Source organism: Phascolarctos cinereus, unplaced genomic scaffold (assembly GCF_003287225.1).
Source record: "Phascolarctos cinereus isolate Bilbo 61053 unplaced genomic scaffold, phaCin_HiC Scaffold_4;HRSCAF=312, whole genome shotgun sequence".
Lineage (NCBI taxonomy): Eukaryota > Metazoa > Chordata > Mammalia > Diprotodontia > Phascolarctidae > Phascolarctos > Phascolarctos cinereus.
In genome coordinates this window covers 637,351,225-637,366,062 of record NW_027555847.1, presented here as the reverse complement: position 1 = coordinate 637,366,062, position 14,838 = coordinate 637,351,225, and positions in this window count along the sequence as shown.

Genomic DNA, 14,838 nt, shown 5'->3' with positions numbered 1-14,838 from the left:
TCCCTACCTGAGCAAGTGCCCCTTCTATACTGTCATGGACAAGTGGTCATCCAGCTGATACTCAAAAGCCTCTGAATCAGAGCTTCAGTTTCCTCACATGTAGAATGTTAGCAGTACCTGTACTGCTCACTTCACAGAGTTGCTGTCATCAAATGAGAATAAACTTTCCATACTCATAAAGTGAGAAAGAGGGAGAAGGGGGCAGGTTGCTGTGGTGGATAGAGAACTGGGTTGGGAGACATTAAGGACTGGGCTCCAATCTAGCCTATGACACTTAGTAGCTATGTGACCCTGGGCAAGTGACTTTTATATTCTTCAAGCAACTCCCTATAGCTTATCTACAAAGTCATAGCTGGCTTATGACCTGCATTGGTGGAGGGAAGTCCTCAAGCTAAAGAAATCATAAATCTTTGGCATATTGGTATAAAACTGATAGGTATTGCTGCAAAGAGTTAACATGATGGTACTCAATCCTTTCTGTTCCCCCCTCCTTGATGAAGAGGATTAGAGCTGAATCCTTCCCATCTCTTTTCTATCTCCTCCTAGATGGATTGTTTGGGGCAGAAGTATCAAACATGCACTTGGCCCACAATACTTCTGGGTGTGTCCCACACCAGATTAAAATGGGAAATAATTAATAAATTAGTTGGGAATTAGGAAATATTTAACAAAACAAAATAAAACATAAAGAATATTACATAGTAAAATTAAGTCAATATTCAGGCTACAGAGATCCTTATGTATGGATTAGTGGCCCTGTTTCTACTTAAGTTTGATACCACTGGTTTAGAGTACGATCTTTTCTTAGGTCACCACTCTCCCTACCTCTTTTTTCTCCAGATATTTAGTCAGCCACACCCTCTTACAACAATCAGCTTGCTTTTCAGTCAAGGGACAATACAACAAACCTCTGGTGTAAGTGGTCCTTTTCTATATTTTATGGAGTTTAAATCATTAGAAAAGTTATTATAATCCCACTAGTTCAAAGCCCCCTGTTAGGAAAGTTTGTAAAAATTCCAGAAGAAGGGAGACTCTGACAATTTAAATTTATGCTTATTTCTAGCTAGCTAGCCCCTGTCCTCTTCATGCTGAGGCAAAAATCAGGAAACAGGAAATGTTTAGGTAAAAGAAGCAAACAGAGTATATAAGTATCTGTTCCTGGACTGTCAGGGAAAAGGAAGTTGGGGAAAGACCATACTTTTTTTTGGTGGAGGGACTAACCTCAGTTCTTGAAGACATAAGTATAATTAATAGCTTCACCCTCAATCTTCTGCCCCAAAATTCCTGTAGAGGCCTGATGATCCTGCTCATTTTCTCCTGTCTCTGTTAGGACTCAGGCTTCCTTTCACTTTCTCCTTTTAGTTTCTTCTTTTGCCCCCCTGCTTCCAACTTCTCTGAACTCCTGTCATTAAGTTTGGGTGGGACTAGGGATGCTACCTCTCCTTTTCTGCTACTGCTGCTCCACTCCTTCCTCTCAATTCTGGTCTTACAGACTGTGTGTCCCTTTAAGAATTTTTAGGCATGACTTGTCTACCTTCCAGCTTAAAGATTTGTATAGTATTAAATCACTCTTAGGGCTGAAATGGAATACTTGTACTTCTGAACTGAAAATCCCAGGATACAAGTCAGTTCTTAAACCCCTGTTACATTGGTATAAAGGGCTACATAAAACTCAGCTGTTATTGTAAGTGGGACATGCTTGCGTTGATATTTAATTTCACACAATTCTAATACCATAAAATGATATTCCAGAAGGAGAAATATTCATCCTTTCATCTTAAGAACTTTGGGGGTGGGGCAGCTAAGTGGTGGCAGTGGATAGAGCACCTGCCCTAGAGTCAGAAGGACCTGAGTTCAAATCTGGCCTCAGACACATAACTCTTACTAGCTATGTGACTCTGGGCAAGTCGCTTAACTCTATTGTCTAGCCAAAACAAAAAAAACCAAAAAAACCCCGAAACTTTGGAAAGTGCTTAGCATAGTATCTGGCATATAGCAGGTGTTTAATAAATGTTTATTGATTGATTGGTGGAATCAGAGTCTCAGAGTTGGAAGGGACCTCACTGCTGTTGTTGTTCAGTTGTTTTCTACTTTTTGTGACCCCATTTAGGGTTTTCTTGGCAAAGATACTAGATCAGTTTTCCATTTCCTTCTCTAGCTCATTTTACAGATGAGGAAACTAAGCCAAGCAGGGTTAAGTGACTTGTCCAGGGTCACACAGCTAGTAAGTATCTGAGGCCAGATTTGAACTCAGGAAGATGAGTCTTCCTGACTACAGGCCCAGCACTCTATCCACTGAGCCATCTACCTGTCCAGCATTAGTTACTGAGAAGCTGTTTTGTATTTACTTTTCCATGAAGATTGTAAGCTTCTTGATGGCAGCGATATTTTGTCTTGGTATTTCCAGCCCCTAGTACAGTGCTAGTACATAGTAGGCCCTTAATACATGATTGCTAATTGGTGTATTGATCTAGTCCAACACATGCCTGAGCAAGACTCTTCTCTACTGTATAATCAATAGCAAGTCTTAAGAAAGAAAGAAAGAAAGAAAGAAAGAAAGAAAGAAAGAAAGAAAAGAAAGAAAGAAAGAAAGAAAGAAAGAAAGAAAAAAAGAAGCAAGCTCTACTACAGAGACATCCACAGCCTCCAAAGTTGGCCATTTTACTTCTGGACAGCTCTAATTGATGAAACATTTTTTTTCCTGACATCAAGGCCATTACTCCTAGGTGTGTCCTCTGGGGCCATGAAGACTAAGTCTAACACCTGTTTGCACGTGACAGCCCTTCATTTATTTCACATCCCTAAGTCTTCTCTTCTCCAGGCTAATACATCCCTGATCTTTTCAAACAATCCTCATTGGTGTGGTTGTAAGGACCCTCACCAACCTAATGGCCCTCTCTGGACACTTCTGCTTGTCAATGTTCTTCCTCACATGTGATAGCTAGAATTCAACACCGTGTTCCAGATATGTTTCACAAGGATAGGATATGACAGGATAATGCCCCTCCCATACACTAGACAATACAGAGTCAGGCCAGAATGTTTAGATTTGGACCAGTGTCTATGATCCTAAAACATTACTTTGTTCTGACCTTTGTCTATTATCCAGACTTTGCCAAGGGGTGGACTATCAGGGGTACCTTTGGGGCAAAAACTGAAACTTTGAAGGAACCACGTGGAGTTGGGGGTGAGGGTAGTAAGATAAGGGAAGCATATTGAAGCCAGAAAAGAAAGTTTTTCCCTAGGACTTGGTTCAGAACCTTCCATACTCAAAAGGAGGCCACCAGGACAACCGCACCATTAAAAGCTACCTGGCCCTCCCCTAGGATTTCATTAGAGAAAGATGCAGAGCTTCACCCAAGAAAAGAAACATCCATCGCTATTGCTAATAAATGTGCTCTGTGTTGGTTACCTGCACATAGAAATGGGTCAAGGACAGGAAGAGTACCTCTAATATTCTATCTAGACATTATATAGCTGAGGAAGAGTTCCTGGCCTTTGTAAACATAATCATCCTACGCCTTTGCACCTTACTTTGTTTTATTTGCTTGTTCCTCTTTATTTTTACTTTTTTAAAGTCAAACTTTAAAAAAATGAAAATCATAACTGTGTCTCAATTGAGGTTGTGCACATATGTGACATTCCTCAGGGACAAGATGGAAAAGGAGGAAGTGGTCTGGGGTAGGGGTCTCAGCATTTGGCAGCAAACATAGTTCTTGATCTCCTAGAGGCTGTTTTATTCACACTACCATAATAATAGCAGTTGACGTTTACATTGTTGTTGAGTCCTCTCAGTTGTGTCTAACTCTTTTTGGCCCCATTTGGGATTTTCTTGGCAAAGATTGCTGGAATGGTTTGCCATTTCATTCTCCAGCTCATTTTACAGATGAGGACCTGACACTAACAGAGCCAAGTGACTTGCCCAAGGTCACAAAGCTAGTAAGTGTCTGAGGCCAGATTTGAACTCATGAAGATGAGCTTTTCTGACTTCAGGCCTGGCATTCTATATACTGTACCACCTAGCTGCGCGGTGACATTTATATAGCTTGAAATTACCAGACTGCTTTATATATATATTCTTTTATTTGAACCTCCCAACAATCCTGTGAGGTAGATATTATGGGTATTATTATCCCCATTCTATAACTGAGGCTAAGGAGGTTAAATGGCTTGCCTTGAATATATCTGTGTCACAGGTGGGATTTGAGCCCAAGTCTTCCTGACTACAAGTTCAACATTCCATGTACTACTTCTCACTGCATTCCCTATTACTTCCCACATCCAATCAATTGCCAAGTTCCAGTGATCCTACCTTTGAAGTTTTTCTCATATCTAGCCCCTCGAGGTCAAGCCTTCAGTATCATCTTCCAGGGCATTATAATAAACTCATAGCCTGTTCTGTCTCCATTAACCTCTTCTTCCAATTCATATTCTGCACTGTTGCTGCAAGACTCATAATTTTTATGCACAGGTCTGATCTCATTTCTCTGCTTAAAAATAAATTAACTAGCATTTGTTGTGTACTTACTGTGTGATTAGCAGTGTGCTAAAAATTTCAAAATCTTCGGTGGCTCCATTTGGCCTACTAAATAAAATACAAATACTTAGTTTAACCTTGAGAGCTCTTCTCCACTTGACTCCTTTCTACTTTTCCAGCCTTAACTCACCCTAGTCTTGCCCATCTATGCTTTACTCTAGGCAAAATTGACTGCTCACAAAGTTTTTCATATACATCCAGGAATTTTCTGCCTCAGTTCCTTTGCTTACACCATTCACTCTGACTGGAAGGTCCTCACAGAATTCCAGAATTAGAAGGCGCTTCAGGGGCCGTCTAGGCCAACCTATACCTGACCAAGAATCCAAGAATTTACAACAATGCTGACAAGTAGTTGACTTGAAAACCTTCAGTGAGAGGAAACTTGCTTCTCTGGAGGCAACCCAGCCTACTTTTGGATTGCTGTAATGGTTATGTGTGTCACTGTGTCTTTCTTCTCTTTCTCGTTCTGCCCTTTTTCTTGTTTCCATTTTCACTTGATGAAATCCTATGTCCTACACGTCTTTCAAGATCCAACTTAAACCTGACCCAGGAAACCTTTCCTGGGGGCAGCTAGGTGGCATAGTCAATAGAGCTCTAGTCTTGCAGTCAGGAGGACCTGAGTTCAAATCCAACTTAGATACTTAATACTTCCTAGCTGTGTGACCCCAGGCAAGTCACTTAACCCCAATCGCCTCACCAAAACAAAACAAAACACTTATAGAAACCTTTCCTGATCTTCCCTTCTTGACTTTTTTTGAAGCATTTAGCATTGTTGTCCTACCCACTTCTTCTGGTTACTCCCTTCTCCCTGGGTTTTTGTGACATGGCTCTCCCCTGACTATTCTTCTACCTGTCTGACCAATATCATCTCCTTTGTAGAATCATCATCCATAACCTGTGCTTGCTGTCTAAAGGTGCATTTTTCCCTATATATACTCTCTTTTGGTGAGCTTATCAACTTCCCTGGGCTCAAATGTCACCTGTATGTGGATGACCTCCAACACTATCTACCCAATCCTCATATTTTTCTCTTGAGCTCTAGTCTCATATTTCAACTGCATGCTACCATTTCCATAACCTTAACATTCCACAGACAACTCAAACTTAACATGGCCCAAATAGTTCTTCCAAAAATTCTTCCTAACTTTTTAAATTTCTTTTGACAGCACCACCATTTTGTTAGTTACTTATGTTCACAACCTCAGAATCTTCACACTCCCTCACCCACCATGTTATAATCAGTCATCAAGTTCTTGTAGTCATAATAATAATAATTTGCATTTGTAGTGGACTTTTAAGGTTTGCAAAGCACTGTACATATATTATCTCATTTGATCCTCATAGTAACCCTGTAAAGCAAGTGCCATTATTATGTCCATTTTACAGAGGAGAAAATGACCAGGACTGAAAGGGTTAAATGACCAGCCCAAGAACACATAGTTAATAAGTGTCTGAGGTAGGATTTGAACTCAGGTTTTCCTGATTCCAACTCCAACACTCTATTTATGTTGCCACCTGATTCTACCTCCTTACCTTTTTCATGAATTTGTACTTTCTGTTCACTGTTCACCTTCATTCCTTCTCTCCATTCACATAGCTACTGCTTTAGTCCAGGTTTTCATCTCACAGGAACTCTTATGGTAGCCTCCTAGGGTCTTTCCTAGACCTACTAGCCCCCCTGCCCAATAAATCCTCCACATAACTTTCAAATCAATATTTCTAAAGCACAGACCATCTCACTTCCTTGCTTAAGAAATTTCACTGTCTCTTTTGCCTCTATGATCAAATATAAATTTCTGTTCTAGATTTATAGCCCTTCACAATCTAATTCCAGATTACTTTTCCAGCTTTATTGAGCATTAATCTCTCTCATACAATGCACAGACTCAGCTGATGGTTATCCTCTGTATATGATATTCTCTCTCCTGCCACCAACCAGACCTTTGCACAGGCTGCTCCCTGAGCCTGAAATTCACTTCTTCTTCATCTCTTAGAATCCCTAGATTCCTTCAAGGCTTAGCTTAAGTACTACATCCTTCAAGTTGTCTTTTTAAAGTCTCTCAATCGATCAAAACTCACTTCTTTAATTACTTTATATTTATTTCGCACAAATATTTACTTACCTGTGGATATATTACATATCCCACAGTAGAGTATGATCTCCTTCACAGCAAGGACAGTCTTGCTTTTGTATTAGTATTCCCAGGACCTGGCATAGTGCCTGGTATATATAGCAAGTGCTTAATAAATGCCTATCAGCTGATTAATTGACAAGACCTGAATTATATGTCTGGTACTAGAGCCGTTCTCTTTTCTCCTTCTCCTACTGATTCACAGGAAATTATTTTCCATGACAGGATGTGCATGCTTGAGGATCTCCAGAAGCGAGATCACTGCTTTTGTCCAGGCTCTTGCTAATTTTGGAAGCCTTGAATGTTTTAAATCAGAGGGCCAGTACTGAATCTCAGCCCAGTTACCTACTCCCTATGTGACTTGGGGCATGGGTAGTCGTTTCTGTGTCTCAGTTTCATCATCGGAACAATGATGGGAGTTAGACTAGCTGTAATGTTTCTTCTAGTTTAGGATCCTGTGAACAGAATTGCAAGATCTATGATCTTATTTAAAAGAAAAAAAGTCTACTCATGTGCTTAAGAGTTAATTGGTGGTGTGAAAAAGTGACCAGGGTCATGTGGTACAGAATTGTGAATAGTGGCTGCCATCAATTCTGTGACTTATCCACAGAGTCACCCTTTGAGAATTGTATATAACCAGCAGAGCCAGGAAACTCCTCAGAGAGTACCTGCTCTCACAGTGACGGGCAGGATGGATGAGTTAACTATGTGTCTGACTCTTTGTGATCCCATTTGGGGTTCTTGGGTCAAAGATGCTGGAATGGTTTGCCATTCCAAACTGAAACTGAGGCAAAGAGGGTTAAGTGACTTGCCCAGGGTCACAGGGTAACTCTCCCTCTAAGATATAACCCCCTCTAAGGGGAGGAAACCCTGCCCTGCACTCCATTTGCCCAGGCTAGATGACTAATGTTGAAAACTACCAGACTAGGGTAGTCTGTTCAACCAAGGTGGAATGTTCATATGCTGCCCAGTGTCTAAGGTCAGATTTGAACTCAAACAAATGAGTCTTGCTGACTCCAAGCCGGGGCTCTATCTGCTGTGCCACCTAGCTGCACCTATATTGAGTTAACAATATCAGCTTCCAAATCTATTGCAATCTGAAGATCGCAAAGCTATTTGCTTACAACAATGCTGTGTGGGTGGTGGTGCAAGCGTTTATTTTTCATTTGGCATATGTTGAATTTAAAAGATGTGAAAATACTTGTCTTTGATCACAAAGTCAAGCGTTAAGATTTGGGATTCACACTCCAGTCTGCTCCTGACTTAAAGTCCAGTTCTGTGTGCCCTCCATTCCACTGCCCTGACCTTCCCCCTTAATACCTAACATTCTGTCAAATATTTTTTACACTTAGTTTAAGAGCAAGAGATCACACCCACACCCACACCCACACACCATTAAAAAACAAAAAAGAGCTTCCAGCAGGGTCCTTAGCACTTGAACCAAACCCTCATTGGATTACACTATCATCACTGATGTCCATAGTGATACCTCTAAAGACCTGCGAAGACAGATTCAGTTATCTTCAAGAGTTGCTGTTTCTGGAGGTAAGCCCACCTTACACGTTTCAGAAATGTTTTCAACAGAAAGGATGGATGGAGCACAAAAGGGTTTCTTGTTATTCTAAAGGTAAGCAGAGAGTCTGTTTTGTCAGAATCTCCCCCTTACACACACACACACACACACACACACACCCTCCACCATTCTACTCAATGCTTCTAAAAATTGTTTGTGTAAAAAAAAAAAAAAGGGGGGGGCAGCTAGGTAACCAGCCTTGGAGTCAGGAAGACCTGACCTCAGACATTTGACACTTACTAGCTGTGTGACCCTGGGGAAGTCACTTAACCCCGATTGCCTCACCAAACAGCTAAAAAAAAAAAGATCATTGTTTGAGTGTGAGCCATAAGTGGCATTGGCTACCTGGGCTTTGCCCTGGCTTGCTGACGTGGAGACCATGCTCCCTCTCGACATGGCACTGATATTTTTATATAGAGAGTGCAAGCTTAATCGTAGGACCAGTGGATAACATGGCATGGAGAAGAAGTATAACTCTCTCTCCAAGATATAACCCCCTCTAAGGGGAGGAAACCCTGCCCTGCACTCCGTTTGTGCAGGCTAGATGACTAACCCCTGATGGTCCCACCACAGCCAGACACCTTTTCCAGAGTCTACCTTACCCCACTGCCACAACAGCATGACATTTTCAGATTAGGGTAGTCTGTCCAACCAAGGTAGAATATTTTTTTTTAATCTAATTTTTGTTTTTTAAGTGAGGCAAGTGGGGTTAAGTGACTTGCCCAGAGTCACACAGCTAGGAAGTATTATGTGTCCAAGGCCGGATTTGAACTCAGGTCCTCCTGACTTCAGGGTAGGTGCTCTATCCGCTGTGCCACCTAGCTGCCCTTTTTTTTTATTTTTTAATTTTTGAAGGTAGAATGTTCATATGCTGCCCAGGCTAGGGTCCCATTTGGTTGCCTGATATAATCAATGGTAGCTGTGCATGCTACCCCTAGAGCGTCCATTATATCCACCCCCATTCTAGGCCTCAGAATTCCCAGTTATGGCTATTTTGAATATATCAACATATAGAGCTGTAACAAGGAATTTTTTCATTAAGTAAATAGTATCAACCATGCCTGGGAAACACAGCATTTAACACCCTCAGGTGAGAAGGGAATGGGATACCACCTATTTTGGGAAATAACAACTCCAGTATACTAATTTGAGACTGACCCAGGAGGAAGATAACAGGGTAGATAGGAATGAGGTGGAGCTCACCGTAATCAACCCTCCAGGGTTACACAATTAATATGGATCTGAGGCAGGATTTGAACTCAGACGTTCTTGACCTGAAGTCCAGTGCTCCATCCGCTGCATATCTAGCTGCTGAAAGAAAACCTACATTCAAATCCCACCTCTGACTCTGTATGACCTTGAGCAATTCACTTAACTGCTCAGTGACCCAGAAAACTTTGAGACTATAAGTTGCAAAGCAGTTACTGATTTGCTTTAGTAAAATGAGTTTCTTTACCGGGAGTTCCATATAGTAATGAAATCATAGGCATTCTAGGTTGTACAGATAGGTTCCAATTAGTGTGAATAATTAATCCCCTGTAGTGGTCTGCATTATTTGAATTAGCACTGCAGATTTCTGTGGGGCTAGAACCAATGACCATATTTTACACAATTATAAGTCTGACTCATGTGAATTCAATGCATTTGACCACTTTAGGGGATTCGTGGTATACACTAATTGGAACCTTACAACCTTATTTGTAAATGCTGTCAATGCCCTCTGAATTCAGCAACCTATGGCAAAACCCCAGTTGCCTTGCCCCGGTTAACTTAATAAGCTTATGAATTATTGATATGTATATCTCTAAACATCCTCCAGAAATGTGAAGGGCTACCATATTATTAAGGTCCAATGTGTGGAAAGTACAGGGAAGCAGGTTTTTAGTTCTGTGTGAAAAAGAACATAATTTTTAGAGCCATGCAATCATGGAATGGATTCCTTCAGTGACAAATTAGTTCTTTGCCTCTAGTGACATTTGGGTGGAGGCAGAATGATCACATTTGAAAGTAACTAGGAGACCCCTAAAGTTACTTCCAACTTTATGATTTTATGATGTTAGGATCCAGCTCAAATATTCCATGTTTCTACAAGTATTCCTGCTTCAACACTCTATGATTCAATGATGTTCTTCTTTATGTTTGAGGAGGAAAGAGAGAACAACTATTTCTTTTTTTATTTAATTGCCACATAACAGATACAGGAGTGTTCATGTCCTTGGACAATACTTGTAGCAATGGTGCTGATAAATGGGACATATCACCTTTAAAAGATTTTTTTTTGTCTTTATATTTTCTTTAGTAGTTGAATATTGCTAAGAAGCAGTATTACATTGCTCTTTCACAGTTAGAAGCACCAGTAACCAGTAGCATGGCTATGGCTGTCTTTGCTTACAGAAACAGCATAGTAATATAATTTTATCAAATACAATGAATCATGGTGATTGACTACAAATGTTAACTTTTCAAAATAGTTTATAGAATGTAGTTTGTGTTTTTGACCACTGAATATCAGACCTGGATAGGACCTCAGAAAAAAAAAATGTTAGAACACAGGATGTCAGAGCTGGAAGGTACCTTACTAGCCAGAAGTCAATTACTCAAGTCACTTAAAGCAATATCCAAAGAAAAATGAACTATTGAAAAACCCTCATGATTTACCATTGCCCCCATGGCAAATGTTTATCATCCTATCAGTACTTATATCCCATATTTCTCTGCATATTTACATTGTGCTTTCTATTAATCGGAAGCAAAGGTACAAAGTTTATATAGAAGATCAGGACTAACTTAAATCAAGAAATCTGGGTTCTTGTCCCAGCACTGCCCCTTAACTAAGCAGTGTGAATGTGAGTAGGGGAATCACTTCAGCTTTCATATCCTCGATCTTCTCATCTGAACAATGGAGCTAAGAATCCTACCTTACTACTCTATAAATGTACTGTGGAAATTAAGTGAAGTAACATGACTAAAAGGGTTTTGTTAGCTGAAAAGCATATGACCATGTAAGGAACAGTTATAATTATGAATGCAATCATAAAAGTCATGATGGAAAACCCCCACAAATAATGGGGTAAGGAGACAGTTTCCTTCCTGTGTATATAGAAAGACTTTTCCTCCAGTGTTTCATTTTGAGACCCATTGAATGGAGGAATACTCTTTCCCTAATATCTTTCTGTCCCCCAAGGGATCTGTCTACTCATAGATCACTTAACACTGCTTATCTTATTTGACCTTGATGACACCTTTTTTTACATTGGTAGTATACATGCATAATCCCCATTTTCCAGATGAAGAAACTGAGACTTCCCCAAGAAGTAAAATGACAAGGTCCCAAAACTAATAAGGTGCAGATTAGGGACTAGACCTCAGGTCTCATGGCTTTTAGCCTGGGACTTTTTTCACTACACACATTTATGCACTTTCTATTTGTCTTGTATGCTTTAGAGGAGAGATGTTTACAATCAAAAATGAGATTGTTTGTAAAATATATAATCAGGTCAAATTACCTAATTGATATTTTTAATGTAGGTCTGCTTCACATGTAAAAATACATGTGAGTTACTTCCAAGAACAGAGTAGCTGCCTTCTTCTGCCCAGCTGGTTATGGTGGACACATCATTGATAGATGTTATGTGTGCATTACGATCCAAACTTCGGCCTGTAGGCCATCAGCTAGATTAAAAGTATGTTCCACTGCTGCGGGCTTGCTGGACTCCAAAGCCAGCTATTTCTGTGCTGACGTGGGGTCCAATGACTTCCTTTCTTGTATCTGAACATCCAGTGCATCTTGTATTGCCTGAGGGTTATCATAAAGGATGCACTTTCATCATAGCCAATTGCCAATTATTCTGATTCTCCTTGTTTAAAAACGAATGTATTTTGAATAATGTTTAAGGCTAAAGAAAATATTGAACCAAATTTTAAGAAAACAAAGGCCACAAAAAATTTTGTGGGTAGAGGCAAAGCAAATACTTGTCTACAAATGGGACTGTGAAAATAGCAGTGGCCTGGAAGTCAGGAATCCTGGGTTGGAATGCTGGTTTTGCTAATTACTAGCCATATGTCAGTTGATAAATCACTTTGCCTTTCTGCTTAGTTTCCTCATCTATAAAATGAGGATGGTATTTGTATTCACTATTTTAAATGGAATCTGTTGAGAAGAAAGTACTTTATAAACTGTAAAACCTACACAATTATGAGCTATTATTATTATTTTGAGACCATTTAGGGACTGATTTTCAAGAAAGAGACGTGCCACTTTGAAGCCTATCATGATGCCTCCAGCCTCCTCTGAATTATTTTGTATTCATTGTGTATATTCTTTGAATTTACTTACATGTGGACATATTAATTTACCTCATAGCTTGGTTGTGCCACGTATGGATAGAGCCCTTGGACTTGAAAGCAGCAAGACCTGACTTCATGTGTGACATAAGATACTAACTTTATGTCCAAGCTCTGAGTTCTAGTCTTAGCTCTGCCACTTAACTTGTGTGACTGTGAGTAGGGATGAATCACTTCAGTTTTCATATTTTCAATCTCTTCATCTGAACAATGGGGCTAATGATCCCACCTTGACTATTCTACAAATGTGTTGTGAAGATTAAATGAAATAACATTGCCAAAAGGGTTTTGTTAGCTGAAAAGCATTGTGACCGTGGGCAAATCACTTAACCTTTGCCTGTATTTCCTCATTTCTAAAATAGGAGTAACAGTAGCATCTATCTCCTGAAGGTATAGTAAGGATCAAATATTTGAAAAGTGCTTAGTATAGTACCTGATAATAAATTTTTGGTGACTGACTATTTGATTCATAGAAAATGCTTAGAGGAAAATGGATATTATTGCTCCTAAAAAAATAACCGCAAAAAAAAAAAATCAGTAACTATGAATCCATAGCCTTACTTTCTCATCTCTACAAAGCTTATATGAGAGTAATCCATACAGTCATGAAGAGTATCATTGATAAAAGTTCAAGAAGGAAACTGGCAGGCTTTTACAAATAATATTTTAAGAAGACCACCCAGTTGCGCAATTGACTGAAAGATGCAGAGAGTACAGAATCCCAGTGATTGCTGTTAAACAACCTGAAGTGCCTTAAAGGCTCTCTTTAATAAGGAGTCTTCCACAGATGCATTAAAGTCACATGTCCTTGAAATAGTTAATGGATAATTGTCTTTGATAAGTTGATTATCTTCAAATTATTAGTATCAAGTAAGGCATAAAACAGAAAGACATGTTCACTGAAGGTGGTCACCACTGTCACAAGAGATCTAGCACAAGATTCAAATGGAAGTGATTCCCTAGAGATGACGAGATCTTCCAGATGTTTGCAGATGATGTTGTGCTGATTGCATCAAGCCTGGGAACACTGCTGAACCTCCAAAATGACATTCTCAATCACTCAAGAGAGTTCATCTTAACTTTCCACGCAGGAAAAAAACAAGTTGATGAAGAATGTCTTTTCTCCAGACTATGATATGCAGTTGTACAGACCACCCGTACAGCTGGTCCATTAATACAGATATTTTGGATAGAAACTGCACATAGAAATGTACTGAGTTCGGAATTAAATAGGAAAATGAGAATGGGTTGTTGAATTGCATAGAATGTAAACCACAAGAGAAGGTCAACTCCTTGATAGTAAGGATTATTACATTTTTGTTTTTCTATACCAGTATCTCACACAGAGTATATCATGTAGTAGGTGTAAAAACCCACTAAATAAATACTTGTTAATTGACACAGTGATTTGGGAAATCATGCAGTAGTTTTGATAATTCCAAATTTCTCCTTGAAATAAAAACCGACCTTTTAAATATTAATATTCTTCTGGTGGTATTAGATAGTTATGAGGCAGTTAGGTGGTATAGTGAATAGAGCTCTGGACCTGGAATCAAAAGGACCTAAATTCAAATTCTGCCTTAGACACTTCACTGTGTGACCCTGGGCAAGTCACTTAATCCCTGTCTACCTCAGTTTCCTCACCTATAAAATGGGGATAATGATAAGACCTACCTTCCAGGATTGTTGTGAAGATCAAAGTGCTATATAAATAATAACTATTTCTACCATAGTCTCCACAGATTTAAAGATGTAGGCCATCTTGAACCTAGTTCAAGAGAGAGATGCATAGTTAGAGAAAAGAGCCTCCCTTCTCCCTTTCCAGTATTTGTATACTTTACTCCCCATTTGCCTACTCTATGATCAGTGGCGCTGGCCTCCTTGCTGTTCCTCCCATAAGATACTCTGTCTCCTGACTCTGCATTTTCAGGGGTTATCTCCTATGCTGGCATTCTCTCCCTCCTCACTTCCACCTTGGCTTCCCTGGTTTCCATTAAGTCTCAGCTAATATCTCACCTTCTGCATGAAGCCTTTCCCAGTTTTCCTTAATGCTACTACCTTTCTTCTGCACTTCTAATTTACTCTGACTCTATACATACCTTGCATGTCTATAATTGTCTGCATATTGTCTCTCCTATTTAAAAGTGAGCTCCTTGATGGCAGAAACACTATTTTGACCTTTCTTTGTATCCCCCAGTACTTAGCATGGCACCTGGCACACAATAAGCACTTAGTAAAGGCCTATTGAATAA